We start from the raw sequence: 26,666 nt of genomic DNA on the forward strand, positions 1-26,666 counted from the left end.
CACGTTTTTGAATCTCACCCCAGACGAACAGCGTTTAGCTGGTATATACATGATACAACACCTCCTTATATTATATAGAAGCCAAAACTCCGATCCTGGTCCCCTACCTGATATACTGATAGAATTACTCACGAGCAAATGGAGAGGTTCAGGTACTGACTTAATTAAAGAAATTCTAGAATATCGACACCAGTACATTGTCTTCGTATGCCCAGAACATGTTTCAGTTCCCCCCAAAGAAAGAAAAACGTATCACATAGACAGACAGAATCCCTTACGCGAAGTACACCCAGTCAGAGGTGATGACAATATTTTTAAACGCGTGTTTGTGTACGCGCCCATAACTAAAATTGAATTATTAGAAATGAAGAAAGTAGTACCTAGCCATGACAAAGACCCAGCAGGTTTCCACCGTGAGATAAAAGACATGTTACTCATGGGAGAGTATACTTACCCTGACATTATGAAAATATTAAAGGTCTTATTACCTGCCGGTATTTACGAGAAACTCAAAGAAAAGGAATGGGAGGTGGGAGACCAAAAGATAGATTGGACAGCATTAGAAAACGAAGAAAAGGCCCGAGCTGCAGGTTCAGGGCTTGGGGAAAAGACTACAGCATTACCAGGATTATTAGTGCAGGTACTACCACGTTTATTGACTACGAAAAAGGAAGACTGGGGTGCAATTTCAGCCTGTAAACAAAAACAAGATGAAGACACTAGTGATTTCTATTCCCGATTTGAAAAATGTTTTGGTATTAATAGTGGCATAAAAGCAAGTAGTGAGTCGTATCCACATCTGTTTGTGACAAAATTAGTTGAAAATTCCTTGCCCCAAGTTAAGAGTAGAGTACTGAAATTCGAGAGTACTTGGCAAGGTAACACACCGTCACAGATGTTACAAATGTTACAATATCATCACAATAGAATTAGGGAAGAACAAGAACATGAACAAAGACGTATGAAAGACACGAAAATGAAAATGCTAGTTGCCCAGTCAGTTCCAGCTGACGGTCATAAAAAGGGTACGACACAGTCCAATGATTCAGCGGGTCCCGTTAGAGGGACATGCAACTATTGTAAACAGCCAGGTCATTATATACACGATTGCGCAGTTCTGAAACATAATATCTCTACGGGTATACCGAAGGAGAGACCACGTCCGCCTAGACAGGATCAGATCCAACAACAAGTACCTCAGAATATACAGCCTATGCCAGCTGTACAACAGACCGCACCACAACCACAACAACAACAGCCACAGCCTATTGCTGCAACACAAAACACGACACAACAGATGTACCAGTATGCACAAAATGACTACCCAGAGTATCAGCGCTACACATGAAATAGCCTAGAGAGGGAAGTTGGCCTACCCCTTATTGAGGTTCCCGTAGATCAAGAGGGTCCTTATGTACAGAGTCAAGTATTAGGGAAAGACCGAAAGTTTCTACTCGATACAGGGGCAAGCAGAACAACTATCAGTCACAGCAAAGTCCCAGGGGCACCCCTCTCAGGCTCACAAAATATTTCCCTTGGTTTTTCAGGAAAGCCCACTATTAACGAAGTATCGCAACCACAGTTGGTCCATTGACACGGACTACAGATCTATTGCTTACGAAATCATGTCCAGAAAACTTGTTAGGTATAAAAACATTGAAAGCTCTAGGAGCTATAATATGTTGTTCTCCGGAAGGAGTACGATTATTTTTGCGTGACTTTAAGGGTCACTACGTGTCTAGAGACATGGATCACCGGTTACAGAATCTACCTGCACATTTATGGGCGCAAGGCCCCACTGATGTAGGTTGTATGCACATTACACCATATCGAGTCACACTCAAAACAGGAGTAGTACTACCACGAATGCGACAATACAAGTTACCGCCAGATGCTGTAGTGGCTTTACTGCAAATCATTGACGAGCTCATTGCACAAGGAGTGGTTGTAGAAACCGACTCCAATGTATGTAATTCTCCGGTTATTCCGATTCTTAAACGAACTGATCCAAAAGCACCGCCAGTATATCGATTAGTTATTGATCTGCGCGAATTAAACAAATGCATTGTACCACAATACCCCGTGGTCCCAGATATCTCTTCATTACTAACAGCCATAGATTCAGAAGCAACGTTCTTTACTGTAATTGACCTCAAGAACGCTTTCTTTAGCATCCCAATCGATTCGGAAAGCCAATATTTGTTCGGATTCAGCTTAAATGGACAAAGTTTTAAATTCACACGCGCACCTCAAGGATTCACAGAAAGCCCCAGCATCTATAGCCAAGCACTGAAAAGAGAACTTGACAGTATCCACATGCCAGCTAACACTGCCCTGCTTCAATATGTCGATGATCTTCTGATCACCGCCCGAAGCGAACCTGAATGTGAAAAAGCTTCACTGACGGTTTTACATTTCTTAGCCGACAAGGGGCACAAAGTGTCCCCTTCGAAGTTGCAATTCTGTGTCCAGCAAGTTGTGTACCTTGGGCACTTGCTGTCCAAGGGGGGAAGACAGCTTACACCCGACCGCATCCAGTTAATTGTTAACATGCCGCCACCCAAGACACAAAAGGAGGTGCGGGCATTCATAGGCCTCACTTCGTACTGTAGGCAGTGGATCCCTCAATATGCATTTCTAGCAAAACCACTCATTCAGTTGACAACACAGGAGGCAGCGACATCGACTGTCCTCCCTTGGACTCAGGAACATACACAAGCTTTTGAAAGCTTAAAGAAAGCTTTATGTCAAGCACCTGTTTTAGCAACGCCATGTTACAGCAAACGTTTTACACTTTTTGTTACAGAACGTGAAGGTACTGCTTTGTCAGTACTCACGCAGGAACAAGCAGGATCACACAAGCCATGTGCTTATTTTTCTAGTACATTAGATCCCGTAGCTCAGGCTCTTCCTGCGTGCCTGAAATCAGTCGCAGCAACAGCTTTAGCAATCAGACAAAGCGATGCCATAGTGTTAGGACATCAATTGACAGTACAAGTACCACACGCAGTAGAGGTTCTCTTGAACCGAACCCAAACACAACACTTGACTATAGCAAGACTGACGGGTTATGAATTGACACTGTTCCAGCCACACATAGAAATCAGACGTTGTAGTACATTAAATCCTGCCACACTTTTGCCATTAAATGGAACAGACCCATTGGCACATGATTGTATTGAAGTCATTACTATTACGACGAAACCCAGACAAGACTTGACAGATATTCCATTATCAGATCCAGACCTGACATTGTATGTAGATGGTTCATGCATGAGAACAAATACAGGAGAGTTAGTGGCCGCTTATGCAGTCACAACAGACACTGAAATTATTGAAACAAATTGTATCGATACCTTGTCAGCTCAAGCAGCAGAGCTCATCGCTCTGACACAAGCCTGTATTCAAGCCAGAAATAAGAAAGTCAACATATACACAGATTCACGTTATGCATTCGGAGTCGTCCATGACTTCGGCGTGCTTTGGCGAGAGAGAGGTTATTTAACTTCTCACGGTGCCCACATCCAGCACGGTCCCCTTATTCAAGTTCTGTTAGATGCAATACATCTGCCTACTACAATATCGATTATGAAGTGTAAAGCCCATACAAAAGTGACTGACATTATTTCTCAGGGTAACGACCTAGCTGACAGAACAGCTAAACAGACTGCTCAGAATCAGACTCATACAACTGACACGACAAAGACAATAGTTCCGACACCAACACACTGCATGACAGTTAAGGATCCCGCCCTTGATGTAATTGACATACAGACACATGCCACACCAGAAGAAATAAAGAGATGGACTGAATTAGGAGGGATCCAAACGGATCAAGGATGGATGACGAAGGGAAAATCTATATGGTTTCTCCCCGACTCAATGGTTCAAGTCATCATTAACACCTAGGAGAGAAAGCTATGCTAGACAGTATTCAACACATTTGGTTCAATAAACACTTGCGAGCAGCAGCTAAACAGAAAGTACGTACCTGCATGATTTGTTGTCAGTTCAATCCAGGAAAAGGCGTACCTGTAGAACAGGGTGGATTTCAACCCCCCGATCACCCTTTTGAAGTCCTCCAGATGGATTATATCCAGATGCAACGATGTCGAGGATTCAAATATGTCCTTGTAGTTGTATGCGCTCTTTCCCGGTGGACAGAGGCGTATCCTGTCTCAGATTACACTGCCCCGACTACTGCCAAACAGTTAGTTCGAGAATTCTTCCCACGGTATGGTTTGCCCCGTATCGTGTACTCAGATAATGGCCAGCCGTTCTCATCCGAGCTAATGAAACATGTTTCACTTCTGTTAGGCTACCAATGGAAATTCCACTGTGTCCGACATCCCGAGGCAGCAGGTCTCGTGGAGCGACATAATCAAACTCTGAAAATTAGACTGTCCAAAGTATGTAGAGAAAAAGGTGTCGACTGGATAGTAGCTTTACCGGTTGCGCTCTTTTACATGAGAATGGTAGCACACTCTCGAACAGGGCTATCCCCGTATGAGGTGATCTTCGGTAGACCACCAAATATGTGGGGGACGCCTATACCTCGTAAAATAACTGATGTTGATTGTAATATGTTGACAGATTACCTGGCTTCCTTGATGTCTGCACTACAATCTTGTCGTTCACAGGTAGCTGCAGCTTTTCCCGATAACACTGAGGTGAAGCCCCATGACGTGGTTCCGGGAGACCTTGTACTTGTAAGGAACTTCGACAGAAGGAACCCGCTGGAGCCTCGCTGGCAGTCGCCTAAGCTCGTCTTATTGACCACAAGGACAGCTGTGAAGATTGAGGGACGTAAAGGGTGGTTGCACTCGAGCCATATCAAAAAATTTCATGGACTACCATCCGACTCGAACTTTCAGCCCTGCATTCCCTCACAGACTGACTCAAAACTCCCCCTGGTTGATGAGCCCGAAAAGGAGAATTATAAACTGAAACTAAGGTCTAGCAAGTCGGACAATTTGATTGTTTAAGTCCTCTCCAAGGTGAATCGGTTGAATTTGTCTCTGACATGTATCCTCTAGACCGACATAGAGAGAGAAATAGACAGAAACAGCTCAAGAAACATGCGTACTGTAAATCACTTCGTAGTCACTGCATAGTGACATTATTGATTATGTTTTTTCTAAGTCTTCTGATTATTAGTGTCAGTATATTTTTACACATGTATTACCCTATTTCCAAGCGTGCTTTCAATGCTACTGCCGAACATTCTTTTAGCGAATTACCTCCGCATGAGTTGTCCTATAGATTTGCGCTGCGCAACAACACATTCATCAGTATGTTACATCATTCTCATCAGACCAGCAATGCTACAAATTGTTGGATATGTGGCCGACTCCCTCCCTATCAGAAATACAGGGGAGTTCTGCCTCTCTTTCCGTATCCATTCACACACAATGGCTCCTGTGGAGCATGGTTTAGTTTGATTAATTCCCTAGATTCAAATTCAGTAGTTTATCAAGACAACTGGGTATGGGGAAACCTGAACCTAGTTTTACTTAAAGTCTGCTACCCTAACAAGGAGGGACTTCCCAAAAGAACAGGGACTGATCTAGAAAATGAAGTATATGGATTAGGTAACTTTACACTTAACCTCATGATCCTGAATGTTGAATCCGAAGCTACACCAATCTTGCCCGCTATGTCAGTATTTCCAGTTAGAGGCGAATTATGTGTAAGAAAGAATGGTTCAATACACATGGGCCATAGTAAATGTACCACTGTAATAGAATTCAGTGATAAAGGCAAGTCTACATTTAGAGCTTCCCGTCACTCCTACTTCATCTGTGGTCACACCGCATATATACGCCTACCCCTAGATTGGGATGGTACCTGTTACATTGCATTCCTTCTGCCACCTGTTTTCCTAGCCCCGCCTGATTATCATAGGAATACCCATTTAGTACACAATCGACAGCAGAGAGATCTCCCGATTGTCGACTACACTGAAACAGCATGGGAGAAATACACAGATTTCAATAAAGGTTTCTTTCCCTACATAGGTACAGTCACTAATAGTAAGCTGATACGTAGATTAACTAGAACCCTTGAAGCAGTAGTGAATGAAACTACTTCCGCCTTAGGCAACTTAACAGAGGAGCAGTCTGCGATGCGGATTGTTGTTCTTCAAAATCGTCTTGTCCTTGACGTCATTCTGGCCGATAGGGGCGGAGCTTGTAGGGTCATCGGATCAAGTTGCTGTGTTTTCATACCAGAAAACGCGCCGTCAGTATATAAAGCCATAACTCGACTTCATAAAATCGTAAGCCAGATACACCAGAATCCAGGTACCTGGACTTGGTCCGGTTGGTTCTGGAGCATGTTGTCAGCCTGGGGATGGAGGATCCTATCCTTCCTAGGTATTGGCTTTCTCATACTATTCAGTTGATGCTTATGTCTACAATGTGGGCCAGCGATTTGTGGTCTGTGTGCCACATCGTGTATCCCGCCTTCAAATTTTCATTCAAGATCCCGGAAGAAGAAAGAAGAACAAATGATGCTATATGAACAGATTGATGGATTGATGAAGATGGATATTTCATGAGGGTCCGTAGGGGACAAGGAGGGAATGAGGAAATATGAATTTTTATGGTCAATTGTGTCCCCTATCTTAGACCCCAACGGCTCCATGTACATGCTACAAGTATATGTATGTTCCCTCCAGTTCCAGCTATGAAGACGCAAATACATGTGCGTCCAACGTTAACCTGTCCTCTTTCAGATCGGCCATGAATGGGTCGAATATTCCATTCCTAAGTATGATTGGCCACCGACTTTATATGGTTCACTTTTCACGTTTTACAGTTCAGGCGAGTAGGCCCTGAATTCTGCCATCAAGCCTTTTCTTGTTTCTGCCTCTGAAATGCTCCAGCCTGGTCCTGCATCCGTATCCATGAACTTTGTCCTACTCCCTGCGCGGCTAACGGTGCCTGACGCGGCCTGTTGCCTGCCAAAAAACTGTATTCAGCCTTCAAGTTATCTGCTCCGCTCCTCAACCAATGCATTCCTGTCTAGTAGTTTAGGTAAACATCCTTCCAGCTACCGAGCAAAGGGCCCGGCCTCGCTGTCTTTATGCAAGTAATTCATAGGCCCTGTTACCATGGAAGATTCCTGCCCCCTCGCATCTCATGTAGACACATAGACGCTTGTACATGCACTAACAGTCAGTATAGAATAGATTCCGTCCGAGAGACCTTCCCTTTTGGATAAAACAGTTCCTTAAACAAAGATATTAGATACGATTTGGGATTAGGTTGACCTGACCCCCCAGACTTCTGTCTCCACATGTAGAGCTAAATGTCAATTCCCCTTCACCCTCTAGTTGCACGTCAATCACACGTCATACGGCTGCGCGCGCATCTCTGCCAAATATTTCTGCTGACACTGCAGGATTCTCTTATGGATCCACCCACTTGTGACATCATTTTAAATGACGTTTCTAGTATACGCCCATTATTACGCCTATTTTTCATTACGTATGTGTATTCTTATCTGTATTATCAGCTGTTACGCCTCCTGCATCTGTCTTTGTCACGGAAGCGTCAGCGTGTCAGCAGGATACACTACCCACTAACCTGAGCCAGCCAGCAGGAACGATGCTTGCGATGAGAATCCCCCCTCTTCTCCCCTTCGCTAACGCTCCCCCCAGACAGGCCACCAGAGTAGGGAGAGAAAGCGGTTGGGAGAAGGGGGAGGGAACCAAAGATGACCACCGGAGGAGTTGCAGGGCAGCCTACTATCCAGTAGGTGGGTCAGGTAGAAGTTCTAGGAGGGTTCTTGCGTCGGAGACTATGGACAAGAAAACAGAGGACACGTAAGCCACTATCGCTACTATGAATACTCCCACCCCCTGCCCCACTATCTGGAACTCACGGTTTTCAAGGAGGGTGGTTCTACAACTGGTATATGGTAATCATCCTCTGGGAGTGCTGGGTAGTCGGTTGTGGGTCAGCTCACACACGCACAGAGTCTTCTGTGGAAAGGGTAGGTTCTGACTCTTTGTCCTGCGCGGTGAAAGTAAATACGGAGTGACTGTCTGAAGGGAGACAAGGGAGGGCTCGTTGACCCCCTACAATCCTGCGTCTTGTCTACCTTCCCTCCCAACGTCCTGGCGTAAATAAAAAGAAAGTGTTGCTCCCCACTGTTACGTCACAGCAGGGCACCCTGGGCAAGAGGAGAGAAGTCCCTTCTCCTTTTGCTGGCACACAATGTTGCGCCTTCACGGCAGTTGTGCTCTGTTCTGTCGGAACCATAAAGCTCTGTCGGGCCGGATTGCTTCTCCGCAGTTCCGTCACCGCGGGAGCCGACTCCGAAAGTAGGGGCTTTCGTGAATACTTACTCCGGTTCCTGTTGATCCAGCTGGATGCCGCAGTTCTCCCACACGGCTCCTGCAGTTGTAGGCGCGAGGGGTGTTTCTCCGGTTTCGAGGTATCCGCGAGGTCCAAGGGGTAGCGCACACACGGCGCTCGTTGCGACGAAGGTTACGAAAACAATACCGGAACTGGGGGCGAGATTGTCAAGCGCCTCCTCTTAGGGGAGGCGGTCTTTTATTGGTGCGAGATATGCGACCCTGGCTGACGCGAGTTCTGTTCGCCAGCCCCAGGGTGTTATGGGCAATGTAGTCCCTGGCCGGTGTTCGCGTAACCGCGACAGAACCCCCTCTCAAGGACCGCCGTCCCGGCGGACGCCCCGGCTTCCCCGGATGTGCCCTATGGAAGGAGTCCACCAGGTCGGGGCAATGGAGATTGTGCGCTGGTTCCCAGGTCCTGTCCTCCACTCCAAACCCTTTCCAATCCACTAAATATTGGACCCTTCCTCTTACTAAGCGAGAGTCCAGTAGTTCCTGCACCTCATATTCTTCCTGACCATCGACCTCTATGGGTGGCGGTTTCTCTGGGAGTCTCGTACTGATTGGGCAGGGTCTTAATAACGACACGTGGAACACGGGGTGTATATGCCAAGAGATGGGAAGGGACAGTCTCATGGCCACAGGGTTTACCACTCTCTCTATGCTGTAAGGTCCTATGTACCGGGGCTTCAGTTTATCAACCCCTTTTAACTGGAGATTGCGTGTAGAGAGCCATACCTTGTCACCCACTTGATACAATGGTTCCTCCTCCCTTCTCCTGTCGGCCCATTTTTTGTGCGCTGCCTGAGCGGAAGTTAAACTGTTTTTCGCTTCGAGCAATACTGCTCGGAGGTGCGCATGATGTTCCTGGATACTGGGAAGTTTGGATTGCACGGGCCATTCAAAAGGGAGCATGTTGGGATGGTGTCCGTAGAGGCAAAAGAAAGGGGAACAGCCCAACGTGGAATGCTCAGCGTTATTATACGCGAATTCCGCCATCCATAATAAGGGAAACCAGTGGATGGGATTCTGTAAAGTAAAACATCGCAAGTATTGCTCAAGGGTTTGGTTTAAGCGTTCTGTTTTTCCATCGGTTTGAGGATGGAAGCTCGTAGATGTTCGTGCGTCAATGGCGAGAGATGTACAGAGAGCTTTCCAAAACTTGGATGTGAACTGGGACCCCCTGTCCGTAATTAACACACTTGGAATTCCATGTGCCCTGACAATGTGCTGTAGAAAAACAAGAGCTAGTTCTGCAGAAGTGGGGAGTTTTTTCAAGGGAACGAAATGCCCCATCTTTGTTAGATGATCCACCAATACTAGTATTACTGTATATCCCTCACAGGGAGGCATTTCCACGATGAAATCCATCGAGATGGTGTGCCAAGGTCGAGGGGGAATAGGAATAGGTCGTAGGAACCCCGTAGGTCTTGTGTGACTCGCCTTACTTTGGGCACACACGGAACAGGTGCTCACATACTCGTGAGTGTCTTTTCTCAGCGTATCCCACCAGTAGGATCTCTCCAAACAGGAGATGGTCTTGTAAATACCCAAATGACCCCCTAAAGGCGTATCGTGCGCCCACGCAATCACTTGGGTTCGCAAAAGAGGATCTGGAATATACAAAACTTGGGAGTGATACAGGAGACTGTCTTTCTCTGTTCTTTTGTCTGGGCATTCTGCTATCCATTCAGGAGCATCAATATCTGCCACTGCTACTCTCAGGTCTTCTAGGAAATCTTGCGAGATTGTTTGAGCTATGATTTTGACGGGATCCTTCTTATCAGGGAGGATAAAAGGAGGTTCTTTCTCATCCGTTTCCACGTTTTCCTCAGTCTCCTCCACTCTAGACAGTGCGTCTGCCTTCCCATGCTGAGGTCCAGGGCGGTATTTAATCACGAAATCATACTCAGCAAAAAAAAGTGTCCATCGCAGCTGTCGGGGCGTCAGAGCCTTCGCCGTTTTCAGGAAGAGGAGATTGCGATGGTCGGTGAAGATTTCGACAGTGTGTCGGGCGCCCAAAAGGTAATGTCTCCATTCCTCACAAGCCCTTTTTATCGCCAACAACTCCTTATCAGTGACGGAATAATTGACCTCACAGGGGGATAGCTTTTTGGAATAATACGCCACTGGATGGAGTTGTCCTGTTGCGGGATGGCGTTGAGAGAGAACCCCTCCAATGGCATATTGTGAGGCATCCGTCTCAACGACGAACGGGAGTTGTGTATCCGGGTGCCGTAAGATGGGAGCTTGTGTGAACCTGTCTTTCAGGGCCTGGAATGCTTGTTCTGCTTCGATTCCCCATCGAAAAGGTGTGTTCTTTCTCAGCAAGGTGGAAAGAGGGGTGATTAGTCTTGAAAAGTCCTTAATGAATCGACGGTAATAATTTGCGAATCCAAGGAATCTTTGTACCGTCTTGACGTTGTGAGGTGCCTTCCATTCCGTGATTGCTTGAACCTTGCCCTGCTCCATCTGAAACCCACGGGAGTTAATTATGTACCCCAGAAAGGCCACCTCCTGCGCGTGAAACAAACATTTCTCCAGTTTGGCATATAAGGAATGCTGTTGCAACCTGTCCAACACCGCTGTCACGTGCTGCACATGGTCCTCTAGCGTGGTGGAATATACCAAGATATCGTCAATATATACCACGCAACACGTCTCCAGGAACCCTCGCAGCACCTCGTCCATGAAATATTGGAAAGCTGCCGGGGCGTTACATAGCCCAAACGGCATCACCATGTACTCATATAAACCGAACTTGGTTCGGAAGGCGGTCTTCCACTCATCCCCTTTTTTGACACGGACCAGGTGGTAAGCTCCTCTTAAATCGAGTTTTGTGAACCATCTTGCTCCCTTGAGTTGGTCCAAGAGCACGGGTATTAATAGCAGGGGGTAGCGGTTTTTTATGGTAACTCGATTTATGGCACGGAAGTCTATGCAGGGCCGGAGCTCATCACAATCCTTCTTAGGTATGAAAAAAAGAGGGGAGGAAGCAGGTGAAGAAGAGTGCCTGATGAATCCGGAGGCCAGGTTGTCCGCAAGGTATTTTTGTAAGTACTTTGTTTCCGGCTCTGTGAGGGCGTACACCCTACTACATGGAATTGCGGCTCCAGGAACCAAGTCAATGCGACAATCAAAAGTGCGATGCGGAGGGAGACGTGTGGCTTTCTGTTTGTCGAACACTTGCAGGTACGGGTGATAGACTTCAGGTAAGGTAAGAGAACAGCAGAACTTTATTTCTTCACACCCGGAGGCCAATAGGCTTGCTTGCGTCTTTTCTTCACCTATCGTTGATAGGGGTTGGTGGTTGCAATGTTCTAAACAGTACGTGGAAGTCAAAGACACGGTACGTGCCGCCCAATGTATGATGGGATCGTGCAAGGTTAACCAGGGCATACCCAATATAAGCCTGAAGTGCGGGGCATCGATGAGGTCAAACCGTATGTATTCGTAGTGGTCACTCCCCATTTTCATGAGCAGAGGAGATGTGTGACTTATGACTGGCCCAGAGGACAGGGTAGTGCCGTCCACGGCCTTGACTTCTTCTGGATGTTTCTTCATCTCTTGGGGGACCCCTATGGTATGGGCATAGTTTAAGTCCATGTAATTTCCCGTTGCCCCTGAATCCAACATCGCGGATATGTCCACGGGGACGTCTGGGTTTATCCAAAGCGTAATTCCTACATTGATGTGGGCCACGGCTGGTTGGATGGTGTTTGCAACGGCGTGGGAGATCACTGTTTGTTTCTCACCCGGAGGGATCTCCTCCTGACGCGGGTGTGCTAGTTTTCCGAGTTCTCGTCCTGGTGCACAGTGGAGACATGCAGTCTCGGGATATTGGTTTTCTCTGGGAGTCGGGTCCGTGCTCGGCATTCCCGTATAAAGTGCCCGCTCTTACCGCAATAGAGGCACAGTCTCATCTTTCTTCTTCTTTCCCGTTCGTCGTTTGTTAAAGGCCCCTTGACTCCCCCGATCTGCATCGGTTCCGTGGGATCTGCGGATTTTGGTGATTCCTCAAGGGTTTGGCGAGGTCTTACATAAGCCATGCGAGGGTCCCCTTTGCTTCTATCTCCCTTTCGTTCAAGTAAACGATGCTCCAACTGCACTGTGAGCGTTATAAATTCTTCGCACGTGGGAGGGAGTTGTACCACCTGGGCAAGAACGTCCTTCAACTCTCCTCTCAACCCTTGATAGAAAAGGGAGGTGCGCTTCTCTTGAGGCCAATCAGTTTCCACCACCAAGCGATTGAAGGAAGTGATATATGTAAGGAGATCCTGAGATCCTTGCTTAAGGGTCATCAATTCTTTATCCAAGGTAAGCATGTGCGATTTTCTATCAAACAACTTCCTCATTTCAACGCAGAAGTTGGAGAAGTTATGTAGCACAGGATCATCCCTTTCCATTAAAGGGATAGTCCAACTGGCCGCGTTCCCTCCCATGTAGGACATCATGAACGCGGTTTTTGCAGCCTCGTCTTGGAACACCAATGGTTTACATAGAAAATGTAACCTGCATTGGTTGAGGAAGGTCTCAAACTTTTTGGGCTATCCATAGAACCTCTCAGGGGGAGCCAGTGGTATCCCAGTGTTTTGCAACACATGTACAGTAGGGACGGAGTCTGTGACCGGAGTAGGGCCTGGAGGGGAAAAGACCCCTTTTGGGGGGTCCGGGCGATGCACCATACTAGGAGGAGGGAGAGTCCAGTCTCTTATGTAACCCCCCGCTCTTCTGGATTCGGGTTTGCCTTGACGAGATAAGCCCGCTACTTCCCTACGGAGGGTGCCTACTTCATTTTTTAGGTCTCGGTTTTCTGCGCAGGAGGCTTGCACCTCTACCTGTAACGCGTTGAGACTGTCAAGAAGCGTGGCCAGTACTACATTGGTGTCCATCGTTCGGGCTGGGGTACTATCTTGGGCTTGACAATCTGTCACGGAAGCGTCAGCGTGTCAGCAGGATACACTACCCACTAACCTGAGCCAGCCAGCAGGAACGATGCTTGCGATGAGAATCCCCCCTCTTCTCCCCTTCGCTAACGCTCCCCCCAGACAGGCCACCAGAGTAGGGAGAGAAAGCGGTTGGGAGAAGGGGGAGGGAACCAAAGATGACCACCGGAGGAGTTGCAGGGCAGCCTACTATCCAGTAGGTGGGTCAGGTAGAAGTTCTAGGAGGGTTCTTGCGTCGGAGACTATGGACAAGAAAACAGAGGACACGTAAGCCACTATCGCTACTATGAATACTCCCACCCCCTGCCCCACTATCTGGAACTCACGGTTTTCAAGGAGGGTGGTTCTACAACTGGTATATGGTAATCATCCTCTGGGAGTGCTGGGTAGTCGGTTGTGGGTCAGCTCACACACGCACAGAGTCTTCTGTGGAAAGGGTAGGTTCTGACTCTTTGTCCTGCGCGGTGAAAGTAAATACGGAGTGACTGTCTGAAGGGAGACAAGGGAGGGCTCGTTGACCCCCTACAATCCTGCGTCTTGTCTACCTTCCCTCCCAACGTCCTGGCGTAAATAAAAAGAAAGTGTTGCTCCCCACTGTTACGTCACAGCAGGGCACCCTGGGCAAGAGGAGAGAAGTCCCTTCTCCTTTTGCTGGCACACAATGTTGCGCCTTCACGGCAGTTGTGCTCTGTTCTGTCGGAACCATAAAGCTCTGTCGGGCCGGATTGCTTCTCCGCAGTTCCGTCACCGCGGGAGCCGACTCCGAAAGTAGGGGCTTTCGTGAATACTTACTCCGGTTCCTGTTGATCCAGCTGGATGCCGTAGTTCTCCCACACGGCTCCTGCAGTTGTAGGCGCGAGGGGTGTTTCTCCGGTTTCGAGGTATCCGCGAGGTCCAAGGGGTAGCGCACACACGGCGCTCGTTGCGACGAAGGTTACGAAAACAATACCGGAACTGGGGGCGAGATTGTCAAGCGCCTCCTCTTAGGGGAGGCGGTCTTTTATTGGTGCGAGATATGCGACCCTGGCTGACGCGAGTTCTGTTCGCCAGCCCCAGGGTGTTATGGGCAATGTAGTCCCTGGCCGGTGTTCGCGTAACCGCGACAGTCTTAATGCAATGCTTTTCATATATATATTGTTACTTGTCAATAATGTATTGCTGATCCCTTCCTGAACCTTCGCGGTGATGGAATAGGATTGCCTGGTTCGAACCATAATTCCTTTGTAAGGAATAAAGTCCTTTTCAGAACCTCTAATACCACGGATTCTGCCTCTTATTTTGACTGAGTTATTCTTACTAGACTTTACCGCATAAAAAATAGTACAGGTAATTTAAATATTTACCACAGATGGACTTCACCGTAGAGCATCGCCCAGGCACTGACCACGCCAACACTGACGGCCTGTCCCGATTCTTCCGCCTCAGCGAGGAGAACCCACAAGAGGATGGGTAGTTCTCCCCGACTTTCAGCTGGGGGGGACGCGTGTGGGGCCCGGCCTCGTGGCGTGGGCCTCCATGACCATTAGCACCCCAACCCAACCCATACACCACCCCTGATCCCTGGTTATAGCCGCCCGGCCTCCCCACCCCGTAGCCACCGAAGACCCCCGGCCACCATGTCCCGATGGCCAGCCCGGAGCCCCAGCGAAACCTAGACCCTAAACGCGCCATGCCCGGCCGAGGGAGGGGGAACCCCCCAAGCAAGACAGGGAGGAGTAGTCTCTGTCACATCTCTGACCTCCTCTCAATAGGGGGTTTCGATCGCCCTCCGGGCCCCCAGGGAGCTGGCTCCCCGCATGCTGGGTGTCTGGAGTTCCTCCCGGCCCAACTTGAAAGGATCAAAGAGCCGAGCGGCAGGAAATCCCAACACACCGCCCCCAGACGCCAAGACCCCTCTCTGTGAGGACGCCGGACTTCAAAGAGAAGAAGGCGTATAACAGGGTGTGCTGAGGGGACTGGGGGAGAGAAGACCTGGAACTAAGAGAGCCCTGCGGACCTGGTCGCGGCTCGACGAAACTGGAAAGAAGGACGCTACCTGATCCTTGGAAACCATCTGAGCCCTGCTGACGTCGTCGCGGCTCCTGAGAACACTAAGAACACCGGAGCCCTGCTGAGAGACTCGCGGCTCCCCCCGACCCTAAGACCATCGGAGCCCGGCTGAGAGACTCGCGGCTCCCACCAACTCTAAGACCGGCTGAGCCTGCCGAGTGAATCGCGGCTCCCCGAAGATCACCCGATCGACAGTTCCTTCCCGCCGGAGCCCTGCGGACGTGGTCGCGGCTCGAGAATACACTGGTCCGGCTGGACCCAAGACTGTACCTTGTCCCCCGGCTCGAGGATTGAGAGCTGTGCGAAGGATACTCGGCATTGACTCTGAACCTAGAACTGTCCCGCTACCCCAACCCCCCTGTCAAGGAATTACCACGCTTGTTGTATTGACCAAAGACAACCTTGCGGATCATAAAGATCCAAAGAATCTTGGATAAAGATCTCCGTTTACTGAAACCTACTGTGTGGTGTTCCTTTGTCAAGTAGTGCAAGGTCAGCGAGTGCGATCCTAAAGTACGAGACCCCTTCCTGAAAGAGCCTCCCCGCCGGTGCTCGGCCTGGTTCTGGGAGAGGTGGGTCACGGGGTGGTCAGGAACGTGTTCTGTAACCCCCCTGAGATCGCCCCTTCCAACACCATCCCACACCAACACCCTCTGTCTTACCACGTGATTCAACATGAGGGAAATGGCAAATCTGTATTTCATTTAGTAAATCCTACCTCACATGCTTGACTAACAGATAAAACATGGCGTTAAAGGCTAGACGTGCTCTTAACTTGCTACTTGGAAGGAGGCATGGCCATCAGAACCATAGGGCATGCACTGAGACAACATCCTTGTGACCATGTTTTGTCCCTGCACTCATTTCCCATTTCTGTACTGGATGCTCATTCTCCCTGCCATCTGAAAGTCCCAGAGTTGACTACCTCCTCCCACTCACGCCTCCCATAGTCGATGAGGTAGCTACCTCCTACTTTAACACAACCTGGGGTGTGATCTGTAAGAGCTCTCCATCCCCTCGGAGGTCCTTCGTTAGTCCCTCTATCATTCTCCTTCTGGAATTACCAACACTTTCATTGCCTGGCTGTTTCACTAATGTCAAATCATACCTCTGACCTGCTCTACTTGTCAACAGAAAGATCTGTAGCAAACCCTCCCCCCATTAGTCTCTCCCCGAGTGACCGTTCCAGAACATGTGGCTTCCATTTTTCCATGCCATATTCATTTACACTCTGTAGCTGCATATGATCATGGAGAGATCCCTACCAGCCTTCCCTACACTCCCACATCTATGAAGTAATTCTCATGTATGACTTCCCAGCAGGCAGATGCAGGGGTGCTACCATCATTTTCAGCAGTCACTTTGTCCTCATTACAAGCCATTTCCCTGTTTTGCCGCTGCAGAATGGGAATCCCTGATTATTCGGCCGCCCATCATTTCATCTCGAACAGTATTTCCCCATTAGACGTTGTTTATTAGTCCTATTTTGTCTCTAGTAAAACTCTGCTGAGTTGTTTTTTTTGGTTTAAATATTTCACTGCGAGCCACACATAAATCTCCCAAACAACTGTATATTTAATCTCCCCAGCTAGGTTTCCATTACATGGGGGCATATTATCAAGCATGGCGTTAAAATTATCGCCGCTTTAGTGGCAGAAATTCCAATAGAAGCCCAGGTTCACACCAGAACATGGGCTTCTATGGGAATTCTCAAGGACATATTATCAAGCCCATTATCGCCGCTTTAGCAGCAGTTTTCTGCCGCTAAAGCGGCGATAATTTTAACGCCATTTCTTGATAATATGCCCCTAAATTCGTTCAATGCATTCTTTAATCTAAACTTTTGCTAAAATGCCCTAGTCTGAGCTGTGCACAGAACCCATATCAGCAGCCATGACACCTTGCCAAGGCTTGTTCTTTCTGTCTGCCGCTTGACCGGTCTCGCACTGATGAAGACATCACTGGAACTGGTGTATCTGAAATCCCAGGGCCCTTCTCAGAACTGTTCTCTACTCTACCTGTTGACTCATCACTGATGGAAGGCATCTAAAAGTACAGCGCATGTGTGGCTATACTAGTCACCACTTAATGCTTTCGTTTTTTATTTTAAATTGCGCTCTCAGAAATCCTTCTACCGATACCAACTAGGCCAGCTCGTATTTTGAGGTGAATGGACCATTCTGAATTTGTTATTCAAAAAGTGAAAAATATTAAAACCTCAATCAATCTTTTCCACCTTTATTCCAATAATTTGAAATGCTCTGCAAGTTTAATGATGTCAGACTCTTTATTTCTTAACCTTATGTTGTGACACAGCGCTCTCCAAGCCCAGTTCTACCTCACTGTGTGATCTTGGCATGTTTGCTAATGCTACCTTGGTTAAAGATAATGTGCATTGCTCTCTAGCATAAGTCTTTTAAACCCTCACGTATAGACAGGTTTAGCTCTCGTTATCAAAGACCTATTGTTTCTGATGAACATTAAAATATGTAAATATAGTAGGCTTCTTGTCAGCCCATGCTCTTGATTGCTGGCTTTCTTGTCTTGTCTTCCCTGCTCCGTATTCAATTGTTTTCCTTCTTCTTGTTTCTCTTGCCCAAAGAGCACCACTTCTTTACTAACCTCTAATTGGATCACGTGTCCTTTAATGGCCACGCCCCTACCAGCCTTCATTTCTTGTTTTAACATTTACAACCCTGCTCCTCCAGTGCTCCCCCACGCTTCCCTGTCCCTTTTTTTTAGGTCTTGCCCAGGCGCGCTTCTATTGAGGTATGGACATTAAGCTCCGCCCATTTTCCTGCCAATCTTTTCTATTGGCTCCTGTTACTGTGCTTTGTAAATGGTGGCTTTTAGTAGTTTTAGGACTTAGTAGTTACTCCTTAGTACCTCCTTTTCTCCTTTTGTAACTTCCCATGAGGACCTTCCCTGTTACATGTGTTGTTACTCTAGGGGGCATATTTACAATGGAAGTGCGGAGCGTGGCGTTTGCCTTATTGGCTTAGCGCCGCAATCTGCTACTTTTAAAACGCAGGGTTGCACCATATTTAAAACAATATTGCGCAGTCCTGCATTTCCCCCCCTGCGCTGGCACTAAATTTAGCAGCCTAGAGCCAATGCAGGCACCCTTGCACCATAGTGAGAGGGTGTCTGCGATGCAGGCGAAGATTGTTCATGTGCAAGAAGGTCTCGCTTCCTGTACATAAACAATCTTTAAATGGTGTTTTGTAACTTCTATATGTGCAGCTTAATGCAGCACACATAGAAGTTGCAAAACGTATTTTTTTTAATGATTGTGGTGCAGTTCGGATTACTAAATCTCCCCCTGCTTCCACGGACGGAATGATTTCTCAGTCACACGCACATACACACATCACACGCTGGTGGGGCCCATAACACCAACATTCATTCTCTCAAAACTATCCGTGCCTACAGAGGGATATCAAATCCCAAACTACAGCTGTTCGCTTTGATAGAGGAAACCACTTCTACTGAATCACCCTAACAATTCCTCCATCAGGAGGTCAATCGGATCATTTAGTTGTTATTTAGTTTAATGATGCTTTTAACTCTCAAATTAATCAATAAACATTTCAAAGAAATAATCAACCGACACAGTAATTCAAATAATGATTTTTCTTTATCTAATTCAAATGCAGTTTAAATCCTAATAATGCAATATTATCTTTTGTCATATTTACCTATTCTGGCTAAATGTCGTTCTCTAAGTCAGAACTGGTCCTCAGTAAATTCATCAGAGTTCTAAAGTCTCCGTCCTCTTCCGTCAGCATAAGGATCTCTGATCATCGATTCTCCGTCAATAGCTCGGCACAAAGTGACGTCTAGCGAAGAGCAGCCCCTTCCCTCTCTAGACTACTAATATTTATACTAAAATTTACATATAACAGTTACATTTTCTCATTTCCCAAGCCAACGATTGGCTGAATTCAAATACATCTCAATACATTAGGAAACATTTTCAAATTTTCCCATGTGGAAGAAGTTTCATAGTGAATGTAAAGACTAATCCCAGGTACAAATTGTATCAGTTCGTTGGTAACCGGTTGAGTTCGATAGTTCATTTGCCATTAGCAACATTTGCTCCATGTTCAGGGACATTGGCACCTCGCCCAGGGTAGTCTTCATGGGCATGGTCTGACAGGTCACACAAGGGTCACGAACGAAGTCAGTGCAGGCGCCTTTCGCCATTGTTCGAATGATGAAGTAATGTACTCTAGTTAGGTTTCAGTCGGCGGCCATCTTTTGGTAGGCCAGAATAGTCAACTTTAAGCAAAGAAACAAAAAATCATAATTAATACATAGAAATGATTAAAACAGTGTTATTCCCTTGATAATACCCTTATGTGTATGCATTTATCTAGCCATATGCAACATCCAAAGCCGTTAATGCTAGTTTATTTAGGCGCAAATCACAATAATACTACTCAAGCAACATGTACCGTTTTAATGTGCATACGAACTTAGTTCACTTATTAATTTTAGCCATGCAAATGCATTCCCACGTGTATTCTTTCTGTTAATAAGGTTGATTTAGTACCTTCACATCAACTATTAATTATTAGAATTAATTATTAATCATTTTAATATAAACTTATATAAATGGATTGGGTATATAAAAAGAAAACATTTTACCCGCTCCATCAATCCCCCCTTTGGTGATTTTAACACCACAAACAAACCCACAAAAATCAATTTATTTCCCCTTTTACGGAAATTCGAAATGTTTTCTTGCTCAATTAAAATTCTGTTTCCTTTTCATCTTCTCTTTTGGTTTTGTCATACATACTCTCCTTCCATTCTTCCAATTCTATTTCATTAAGATCTCTTTCTGGTTTCTTTTCCTTCTTTTTGTAAATTTCTCGTTTAACCTTCTTTTTATTTCTTCTATGTCTACAACACATACATCCTAATCTAAGTATTAATAATATGAAAATCACACACGTTAATGGAAATAATATTTTCCCTAATATAGTACTACCTAATTTACCTAAGAAAGCTTTAATAGCAGCCATCTTATTACTAATTCTAGTCCAGATACTTTCAACCTCCAGTGGTTTTATTTCATCATGCAATTCTGTAATATTCTTAATATATACTTTTAGATCTTTGCTTTCATCAGGAATGTAAGTGCAACAATGTTGAACTTTCAGCATTCCACAGACTCCACCCTCTTTTGCCAATAAGATATCAAGGGCAAGTCGATTTTGCATAATCATAGCACGCATGGCAACCATTTCAGTGTTTACCAAAAGAAATCCTCCAGCGGTGCTTGTTGACAAGCGATCCACTATGGTTGACAATTTCCGAATGTTATTTGCATTCAAAGATATTCCCACTGCTGGTATCAAGGCTCCAAAAATATCACCTACAATTTATAACCAGGTTTCTCTTCGGCTACGCATTAGTAGGTTATGTGGTCCACTATTTTCTACTCTATCCATGTGAAAAATCTTTGGAAAGACCAGGCCAACATAACATGTGCCATACTAATGGTCGGGCAACCTGTAATAAGCCTTGTTCCCACAAATATAGTAGAGTCCATGAAAAACTGGATCTTCTCCGCCTCTAAATCCCCATCCAGATGCAATAAAATATGTATCATGACACTCACTTGTCCCTATATAATAATAATCATATTGGGATCTTTCTCTCATAATGCATAATTTGCCTTTCTGTGGTGAAACTATAGCTATTGTTGGTCTAGCATCACCCTTTGTCTCCTTTTTCCCATCTATTTCCCAAATGTTTTCCCCTTCCTTATGTCCTTCTGCATTCTTGTGTATTTTCAATCTCCTCTCTTCGAACATATCCAAAAATGTTTTCTCTTCTGTCCTCAAACTGCAAGTTAAATTGTTCTTAAAAATATATTATAAAGTTAGTTCTTTCGTTTCTAAAAAATTTCACCTAATACGTTAGCAGCTTTAGCTGGACTCAATTCATTATTCATGGGCAATTGTCCAAGAATGTTATCTATATCGGACAAATTATATTCTAATTTCCCTACTTGATAAAATATACTAGTTAAAACGCTACATGTTATTCCATAAGTTGCTGGGAGGTGATGATAAGTCACCCCTTCTGAAACAGAGGCAGGTAACTGCATGCATACATAGCAATCCCTTACGTCCATTGTTTTTACATATTCATACAATAATTTTGAAAAACAATTGCTAGAAAAATCAGTTATTGACCTATCCTTGTGCATATGCTCAGTGCTTGTTCTAAATGGAACTACCTTTTGTGAACTCTTCACTATGTTAGTCATATTCTCTGTATGTCCATCTAGCGTATCTAAAGTTACTTTAAAAGAGATCAAAAGAGCGAGTACGCTCCAAAGAAGTATCAATAGTCCTGTACAACAACAACATGTCTTGCACCATTTTCTCATAAAGGTACATCTACTCTTGTTATCATCTATGTTAGCCATCTTGTTAAAATTAACCGTGTCTTTTGACTTAGCCTCTTCTACTCCATCTCTTGTAGCTTTCCTACAAGATCTAAGACCTTTTCAGGTGATCCAAAATACTTCAATTTCTTATTCAATCCTTTATAACTCTACAAGGACCTGTTTGAAATTACTCAGCTTGGCCTCTCGTCGTTTTTCACTTCCTTCTCGTGATCCACATACAGAATTTCCTGATCTTCCGCTTCTTCTCCGATATCGGATAGGATATCTCTCAGGATTTCCGCTGTTTCTTCTTCCTTTAATACTTTCAGTAAAGTCTCCTCTGGATTTCCTTGACTATCTACCTCTTCTCCTTGTTCAGGCAGTGCCACATACGTCCATTCAGGTGACTTATACTTCTGGGTTGGTTTTCTCGATCGTTTGTTTGCTTCAGACACTTCTGTCTCTCCCTCTTTTTCTTTGTGCTGACTGGTTACTTCATTCACTTGTTCAGCTTCTGAGGGTTTGAATCGTGTCAATCGATATCTCAATCTCTTTATTTTGTTTGGCCAAAGATCTCCTTTAGCATTCCTTCTTGTTTTGCCGTCTTTACTGTTTCTTTCCTCAATCCAAGTTCTCTTTCTTAGAACTCGACCCTCTGGTATTTCAGTTTCACTGTCTTCAGATTCTGTCTCGTTTGGTTTTTCTTTTTCAATAGTCACTTTTTCCACCTCTTGTGTTTGCCCTACTTCTGTCCCTCCTCGGGTCTCGGGCACGCAATTTTTCTGCTGACTACTTGTCCCTTCACCTAGCTGGGTGTTGCAGTTCCCTACACCTCCTCGGGGGTCTTCCGCAATCTGTCCCTCTCTCACTGTGACTGTCCCTTCTTCTCCTTCTAGTATTTTCTCAGGTGGAATTTCTTCTACTCTCTCATTTGGTGTACATGTTACTTCTGACTGGACATTCTTTTCTTTTCTTTTCTTCTTTCTGTGCTCACCACTGGCGTTTTGTTCGTCTCCAGAATCTAAACCATCTGAAATCTGCAATCTTTTCCTCAGAATATCTTCTCTTGGAGTTTGAACTAGTCTTGGCTCCTTTTCCCCCCTTTCAGGATTTTCTTTTGACTTTGCACTCTCATCGCCTGAATCATCACTTGATCCTGAATCATCGAAATATTCTGTCCCAATGGTATCTGCTGGATTTGGAACTCTCAAAGTGTGACTTGCATGTATCCAATTTTTCAATCCAGCACACTTAACGGCAGTTGTTGTGGTCAAGATGACTTGCCTTGGCCTTCCCCACCTTGGAACCAAGCAATTCCATCTTCTGTGGACTTTTATTCTCACCTAGTCCCCTGGGCTCAAATCATGGGCTGGTTTCTTTTCAAGTGTGGTGGCATCCGCTCCAACCTGGTGAAACACAGAATGGACTGCGACAGCCAGGCCTTTACAGTAATCCAAACTCATGTCATCAGTTATAGTCATCAGCTTGTTGACTGGTACAAACACGTGTCTCATAGCTCGTCTCATAATGATTTCGTGGGGACTCAAACCTGTAGTTCTGTCTGGAGTAGATCTGATTGTCATCAAAACTAAAGGCAAGACATCAGGCCATTTCATTCCTGTGGCTAAACACATTTTCCCTATTCTGTTTTTGATGGTACCATTCATTTGTTCGACCACACCAGAAGCCTCTGGTCGGTAGGCACAATGCAGTTTTTGTTGCACATTCAATGCTTCACAGATCAGTTTCATAATTTCATTATAAAAGTGTCCTCCTCTGTCTGATTCAATGGTCACTGGGAACCCGAACCTTGGGATGAATTCCCTCAACAAGAGCTTGGCCACTGTGATTCCATCATTTCTTCTGGTTGGGTATGCTTCCACGCACCTAGAGAACAGACAAACTACCACCAAAACATACCTCAGCTTGTTATAAGGGGGCATTTCAATGAAATCTATTTGCATTCTGGTGAAAGGTCCTCCCTCCCGGCCTATGGTGCCTAGACTCACCATGGTTTTCCTTCCAGGATTGTACTGCTGACATATCAGGCATCTTTGACAGAGACTCTCTGCTATCAACCTGAATTTTGCATTGTACCAGGTCTGCTTAAAAGCCCTTATCATGGCATCCCTTCCCAGATGTCCTTGGCCATGGTACATCCGTGCCATGGTTGACATCATGCTATCAGGCATTACTGGTCTTCCATCCCGATAGACCCACACATGATCTTTCTCCCTTGGTGCACAACCTGCTTTTACCCACTGCTTCATTTCTTCATCTCCTGCTTCATCCTGCAACTGCCTCACTTCATCCCATGTTCCCACAACGTTAGTAAACATTAAGGAGCAAGAAGACATTTCCCTTTCCTTTGACCGATTAATATAATACTGGTTTCGTGCACAATACTGAGCCATGCCATTTGCAAAGCGATTCCCTGTAGTGATATAATCACTTCCTTGACCATGAGCAGCACATTTTACCACAGCCAGTTCTTTGGGCATTTGTATTGCCTCAAGCAATTTTCCAACCACTTCTGCATTCCTTATGGGAGTTCCACTTGAGGTCAGGAAACCTCTTTGTAGCCATAATTGGCCAAAGTCGTGGACAACTCCAAAGCCATACTGGCTATCAGTCATCACAGTCACTCTCACATTTCTCCCAATTTTGCATGCTTTTGTCAATGCCACTATTTCTGCTACTTGAGCGGATTTAACTCCTTTCAAGAGTGATGCTTCTATAACTGCTGAAACTGTGCATACTGCATATGCTGCACTCAACACTCCTTCATCTGTTCTCAGACAAGATCCATCCACAAAAAACACATAGTCACTTTCTGGCAATGGCAGATCTCTTATGTCAGGTCGAGGTTTCGTACAATAGTCAAGCATATCCAGACAATCATGATCAGCATCATCTCTTACCTCCACTCTCTCTGCATCAGGCAAAAGTGTAGCTGGATTCACATTCACACATCTTTCCAGACTCACATTAGTTGCACCTAGAATGACTTTCTCATACTTAGTCAGCCGACTATGTGACATGAACTGTGTTCGACTCCTTGTTAAAAGCATCGCCACACTGTGAGGTACAAACACTCTTACTGGATACCCCATCACGATTCCTTCACTCTGCTCTAGGCTTCGGCACGTAGCAGCTACTGCTTTCAGACACCCTGGCAGACCTACCGCCACTGGATCTAACATTGACGAAAAATATGCCACTGGTCTCCTTTGCCTTCCATGTTTCTGTATTAACACTGAGAGTGCACATCCGTTTCTCTCACTGCAGTATAACTCAAACTCTTTCTCATAGTCTGGCATTCCCAGAGCTGGGGCTTCACAAAGATTGTTCTTCAGCTGTCTGAATGCTGCCAATTCTTCTTTATTCAGTTCAAGGGGGTCTTTAACCTCACTTTTCGTCAATTTTACCAATGGTTTGGCAATCTGGGAAAAGTTACTTATCCACTGTCGACAGTAACCAACCATCCCTAGGAACATTCTCACCTCTCATTGGGTCATTGGAGCTCTCATTCCTCTAATGATTCTGATCCTGTCTATGGTTACTTTTCTCAGCCCTTTTTCAATGGTATGACCCAAATATTGTACTTCTTTTTTACAGTATTGCAATTTTGTCGGAGATACTTTTAGTCCTCCATCTGCCAAATGGTTCAGTAAAGCTATTGTGTCCGTTTCACAAGCTTTGCGTGTCTTTGACGCCACCAATAGGTCGTCAATTTACTGAACCAAAACCGAATTTTCAGGCATGGTAAGACTTTCCAGAGATTTCTTTAGCAACTGATTGAAAATAGAGGGGCTCTCTGTGTACCCCTGTGGGATTCGGCACCATGCCAAAATACGCTCTCCAAACCGAAATGCAAAAATCGGCTGGCTGTCATGATGCAACGGAATAGAAAAGAAAGCATGACACAAATCAATTACTGTGTACCATTCTGCATCATGGGGAATCTGATACAAAATCACTGATGGATTTGGAACAATGGGACAACATGACACAATAATCTTGTTAAACTTTCTCAAATCTTGCACAATCCTGAACTTCCCATTAGGCTTTTTCAGTCCCATTATATGTGAGTTACATGGACTGCTCAATATTTCTCTTAACACTCCTTGCTGGATCATTTTCTCAATTAAAGGTGTTACTCCTGCAATTATTTCGGATGTCAGTCTGTATTGTGGAATGTTTGGGAAAACTGCTCCTTCCTTTACAGAGATTCTCACTGGGTCTACATTTCTCATCAAGCCTACATCTTCTCCAGTGAAATCCCAGACTGCTGCCTTCACTGTCTGTTTCAATTCTGGGGGCAATTCATCTGGATTGAATATGGCATAGGTTCCAGCAACCTCACTCTCTCTATTAGCTATAGTCATTTTATACAGAACATCCTCATCTGGTGTTTCAAAAGCTATTCCGTCTGGTGTACAGAATATGGTGCAATTCCTTTTGCACAACAAATCCCTACCTAGCAAATTCACAGGGCTGGTGTCACACACCACAAATCGGTGCATGTCTGAAAATTTCCCTATTCTGACCTTTACCGGTTCAGTAAGGTACGTTCTAATCTGGGTGTTTGATACACCAACTACTTGGATTGTTTCATCCGAAAGAGGAAGATTTTTCACGTCTGCTGATCTGACAGTAGATCGCGTAGCTCCAGTGTCTAGTAGAAAAGTAATGCTTTCATCATTAACTTTCCCATCCACAAATGGTCCTGTCTGATCTATTTCTAGAGTTGCGCCAAGTACGCACCCTTCTTCCTCTTTTCGGCACCGCCAATAAGTCTTCTCTGACTCACTCTCGTCATTTCGCAGCCAGTATTGTGACACAGCGCTCACGCGTTGCGGTTTGTTTACCTGTTCTTCATTGTAGAATCCCGCTTCCTTGC

Source organism: Triturus cristatus, chromosome 6 (assembly GCF_964204655.1).
Source record: "Triturus cristatus chromosome 6, aTriCri1.1, whole genome shotgun sequence".
Lineage (NCBI taxonomy): Eukaryota > Metazoa > Chordata > Amphibia > Caudata > Salamandridae > Triturus > Triturus cristatus.